Source organism: Apium graveolens, chromosome 3 (genome assembly GCF_009905375.1).
Source record: "Apium graveolens cultivar Ventura chromosome 3, ASM990537v1, whole genome shotgun sequence".
Lineage (NCBI taxonomy): Eukaryota > Viridiplantae > Streptophyta > Magnoliopsida > Apiales > Apiaceae > Apium > Apium graveolens.
Window position 1 is genome coordinate 31,218,752 of NC_133649.1, and position 6,000 is coordinate 31,224,751.

Below are 6,000 nucleotides of genomic sequence, written 5' to 3' on the forward strand. Positions count from 1 at the left end.
TGCTCCAACACCTGGTTCACTCAAGGAAGTTGGATCATTGGTAGTGTTGCTTACTCTTTTCTTTTTGAACTACCCAACCCAAATTTGTCTCTTGCTTCCTTTCTTGTAATAACCCTTGCTTCAAAACCACTTGTTGCAGTATTCAAAGGTTGAGTTTGTTTGGCTTTAGTGAGTCCTGGTAGGAGACTTGTAGTAGGTTGAACATGAGCAATGTCAGATGTTAATTTACCTTTCAATTCATCTTCTGATATCAAGCCAACTTGAGATATGTCAGAGGTTACTTGCTTCAGTGTCATATCAAAACTTACTATATCTTGACTTTGAACAACTTGAGCCATGTCAGAGGCTGTTTGAGAAATCTTCTTTGGAATCAGAGTAAGATTAGCATCTTCAATAGATATTTCTTCATCCATAGAAGGCACATAAACCTTTACAGGTTCACCAACTTTTTCTTTGCCCTTGGACCTATCTCCATTGTGATTTGGCCTTGATTGCCACAGGATTTGTCCTATCTTTTATCACAATGCCTTTAGCCTTAGGAAGTTTCTTTTCAACAACAGAAGCTTCAGATTTGGAGTTGACTTTTTCTAACTTAAGTCTAGCTTCTTCTTCCGTTAGACTCTCAAGGTCCATTCCTGGATTTTCTTTCAGAAATAACTGTCTTGAAATTTCCTCATCAAGTTCCAGATGTTCATCAGAACTTAGCCTTTTACCAGTATCAGAAGTTATTCTTCTCCCAGTATCAGAACTTGTTCTTTGACTTGTAGTTCCAGCTTTACTTGATGAAAAACCTTTACTTTGACCATGACCTCCACCCATTCCAGAGTTTCCCTGGTCATCTTTTTCATCATCCTTTCCCTTCAGTGTCTTAACAGTTTGCATTTTGACTTAATTACTTTCTCCCCCTTTTTGGCATCAGCAGGTAAAAGAAGGGAGACAAGCAATTCCACTGAGGATTGGATCTCATTGAGTTGATTTTGATGAGAAGCTTGATTCTTCAAAATTTCATCAATCTGAGCTTGTTGCTTCTCCTGAGTTTTCTCAATGTTGACAATTCTGTCAAAGGTAGGTTTGCAAAACAGTTTCTTGTCCAGCTTGACAAATGTATCTTGTTGAATTAAGGATTCTTGAATCTTGTCCACCTTGGCCTGAGTTACAGATTGTTGACCTTGAAGGTGCCTTGTACTAAGTGCAGTAACTCTTAGCTGTATCTTGAAATCATCATTGACTAGCATCTCATCAGCTTTTGCCAAGTGGTCAGCAAGAATCTTTTCAGAAAGAACAAAACTAACTGAGTTCCATTCTTTAGTCCACTCATGTCCTCGATGAGTTTCACTCCAAGGTACTGGTGCATCTCCTCTTACAAACTTTTTAACTAGTTCAGCTTTTGAAGGAGCTTGTAGAGGTGCATGTTTATAAGGACCAGCTGCATCAGCATCTGCACTTGTAGCAGCATTACCAGTATCATCAGCATTTGCAGCATCAGAACTTACAGAATCAGCATCAGCAGCATCCTCTGATAAAAGAATAGTATGAGATGCTATGGAGGCTTCATAACTTGGCTCCTGGTTATCATCAGTACTCGAGATACTGGAGGTGTGGGAATGTGAGTTGTTTCTGGCTCATGTAGTGGGAGTGATGAGTGCATGAAGGTCTGGATCAGCACTAGGAGAATTGTGAGCTTCAACAGGGTCTGTGAGATCAGAGATTCCTGACCCCTTTCTTAGCTGCTGCTTCCATTCCTTTACCAGAATCTTCAGGCCTTTTTGCCAATGTTTTGAATCTTTTAGCTTTTGAGGAGTCTGTAGGAGCTGTATCATCAGAATACACTTTCTAAGACTTTTTAGGGACCTAGAACTCCCAATATCAGCATCCTTCTGAGAAGAGACCTTCTCAGTTTCTAGAAACAACAGGTTCTGATACTGGAACTTGTTCCTCAGCATCGAATTCATCTCGCAGAATGAATCTCCTTCTCTTCTGTTGCGTCTGAGGTACTTTCTTAGTCCTCTTAGGTTTAGAAGATGAAGGCTGCATTGTGGGATCTGAAGGTTGAGGTTGAGAAGTTTGAGGTGGTTGAGTAGAGGTGGTAGGTGTTGATGGATGAGGTTTGGATGGTTGAACATCAGGATATAGCTCAGTGTATTTAACTGGTTTGTAGTTTATTAAGGCTTGTTTGACAGATAAAGGGATTAGGAGGGGTCTTAAAACAGCCTTCTTATTATCAGTAGATAATAGTCATTAAAAGCTCTTTAGCTAGTCTGAATGATGAAATTAATTCACTAGCAGAGCGGGGCTTATTATCACAACAGAAACTATAGATAGCTGACAGAATCTAGCAAAATAAATAGTAGTTCTATCTTCTGTCATTCTATCCCCAATAAAACCTAAGACAACACTTGCATAGTCAAAATCAGTTTGATTTATGAGAGCATACCCGATTTGTTGGCTGAATATGGGAATTTCATCGAAATTGGAACATTTGTTTGCAAAAAGCCTTGGTTATGCAATCAAAGAAGAAACTCCATTCCCTCTTAAAAATCTCTTCAACTGGCCAGCTTTGCCAATGTCCTCTCATATCCCAGACTAGCCATCATGTTTTGAAGAACTGGCTCTTCAACAGTAGAATAAACACAGTTCTCAGGTAGCTGCAGTGCTTGTCGAACCGTAAATAATGTCACAACATACTCATCCTCCCCTGATGAAAAAATAATAATTGGGGACCCTTGAGCACCACCATCATCATATACTCCGGTTCTCCAGAACTCCAGTACTTGAGTACCAGAGATTGCTTCAGGTTCGGTCAGAGCATACCCTATATTAGAACTAGCAAGAAAGTCCTGAATGAAATGAAGTTCGGACGGGGCTTCTGACTTGCTAAGAATCGCGGAGAAGTTATTAGGAATAAACTTAGCTCCATCAAAAATTATGTCCTTGGGTTCCATGAGAAATATGTGAGAGAGAAAATTTCCTGTAAGGTGTTTGATAAAATGTTTGTAAAGAAACCGTCAGTAGATGAGAGAGAATAAAAAAGAGAAAGAGTAGAATAAGAATGAAAATAAAAGATTTTTAAAGTCTTTATCTCTTGTACTTAGACACCCCACGTGACAATAGTTAAAAGTAGTGGAACAGACCTTGACACTTGTCAGATATGCAGTAGTTAAGGTAAAAATAATGGGCACGGTAAATAAGCAATTATTACTTATCACAATCAGTTTTTCAAGGAGAAAAACCGTTCCACGACCAAGTAATTCCATTAATCAAGACATATTACTGCTTTATTTCTCATAAACCAATATTTAAAAAAAATATGACCGTTGAGGTAATGACCAAAAATAACCAAGTAAAGAAGTACTGCCATGTCAGAATCAGAACTTGATTATTATCAGTAGTTAAAAGGTCATCAAAATATGGTGTATCAGGATTTAGAAGTTCATCAGAATATGAAACAACTCAGAGACAAAATCTTGCAAAACAGAGAAAATTTCATTAATATATCAAGCAAATACATTCGATGAACTTTAGCTATTACATGTAAAAGCTGCAAGACAGTCCTAAGCTATGATTCCTAACATCAACAGCTTTAGTCCTAAGCTACAAACCTAAGGATAACTCCTTCTGCTGCTGACGAAAATCACTGCAAGACGGATGATTCGTTCTTGCCGACGAAGAGCTTGGAGATGAAGATTTCTTTGGACAATCAACAAGTCATTTTTAATGATCTCTGGAAGTTGAATCCAGAGATTATGAGGAATGTTGTTGATAGGATATACAGTCGGAACTCCATTTTGAAAAATGTGCAGAGTGTTAGTGCCATAGTTGTAAAACCAACCAAACTGAGCCATTATTTGAGAGAAGAAAGAATTGATTTTACTGAAGGATGTTTGGTCAGTTATATAGACAAGGGAAGACAAAGAGATGCATGGAATATGAAAAAGAACTAAAGCCTCATCTTCCTAGATCGATGAGCAATAATAACAGCCATTGGTAGCTTAAAACAGGAGTTAATGAGCACACAAAAACAGTAAAAATTACTGTGCATATGAGTACCACTAACCCAAATTATGTTGACTATTTATATCTCACCCAAACTATTCTGATTTTAGAAATGACTGTTTCAGATTGAACCACAAATAAGGCAAGTAAAGAATCAGGATTTAATATCAGAACTTAGACTTTATCAGAACTTAACAGTCATCAGAACATGACTCCTTAACTCGAAAAGTGAATGTTTTATTCCTGTAATTCTTCACAGAAATTCTGATTTCGGTTCTCAGAACTTAGTCATCAGAACTTCCATCATAACTTATCCTCAGAATTTATGCAACTAACACTTAACCTGTTCATCTAAAACAACATTTATCACCACAGTAATTTTCATCATTCATATGGAGTGTATGTGTGTTTAATAAGCTAAATATCAGATAAAGATTAAAGTCTGATTCACTTTAGTACATCTTAGAATAAGGCATAACTAAGAACTTTGCTCAAAATCTGTTATTATTCTGAAGTCTACTATAGAATGAGTTCATGCATGAGTCCACCTCAACTGTTCTGTGCTCATTTTATGCATCTTTTGAAATTCCTTTTTACAGTGGCTTCTCAGTGTAAGTGAGTCACGACTGCTTATCAGAATTTACACTATTATCAGAGTATTTCTCCAGTAATCATAGAGTATGAAAAGTCACCAAGAATATTTATTTTGCTTTTCTGATGCATATTAATTAATACCAGCAATGCACTTGGGTCTTCCCTTCCACATTTTTACTCTAGATCTCAAAGTAGTACCTGATTTTTTATTTCTTTTCTTTTCAACCTTAGTACATCCACCAGATTAACTAACATCAGAACTTAACAGATAAGAAGCATTATTCTAGTTTTTTTGACTTAGTAATAAGATAGACAAAATAACTTAACTAAGTTCAATATTAGAATTTGCTTGTGTTAAGATTTCCACATAAATAATTACATCATACATGGGACCTTTAGTTATTAGAGATTACTAGGTCAGCATCTAGCACAGTTATCCTCATTGGATTGAATAGTCACAAAAATTCATATCACTATTAGAGTTTAGAAATTCACATCAGACAACAAGCATTAAGCAATTTTCAAATTAAGCACAAACACAAAGATAGTAATATCTATAAATACCAATCATAAAATCTGATGAAACAGAACATAAACTAAGCAGACTTAGAGAAAGAACCTGAAACCATTCCAAGTTCATTTACCAATCTTGTAAAAGTAGCTTCAACAGTGGTTTTGTGAAGATATCTGCTAGTTGTTGATCTGTTGGAACAAAGTGCAATTTCACTGTACCTTCATCCACATGTTCCCTTATGAAGTGGTACCTAATGCTAATGTGCTTTGTCATTGAGTGTTGAACTGGATTACCTGTCATAGCAATAGCACTTTGATTATCACAGTAAATAGGGATTTTAAACTATGTTAACCCATAATCCAGTAACTGATTCTTCATCCAAAGAATCTATGCACAACAGCTTCCTGCAACAATGTACTCTACTTTGCAGTCGATGTGGAAATTGACTTATGTTTCTTGCTAAACCAAGAAACTAATCTGCCTCCAAGAAATTGGCAGCTTCCACTTGTGCTTCTCCTGTATTTTGCATCCTGCAAAATCTGCATCTGAGTAACCTATTAGCTTAAAGTCTGATTCTCTAGGATACCACAATCCCAGATCAGCTGTACCCTTAAGGTACTTGAAAATTCTTTTACAGCTGTTAAGTGAGGTTCTCTTGGATCTGCTTGAAATCTTGCACAAAGACAGGTATTATACATGATATCAGGTCTACTTGTAGTAAGACAGAGTAGTGATCCAATCATACCTCTGTAATCAGTAATATCTACTGATTTACCAGTATCCTTATCCAATTTTGTTGCATTGGCCATGAGAGTGGATGCCTTGAACAGTCTTGCATTCCAAATTTCTTCAACATATTTCTGGTGTACTTGGATTGACAAATAAAAGTGCCGTTCTTC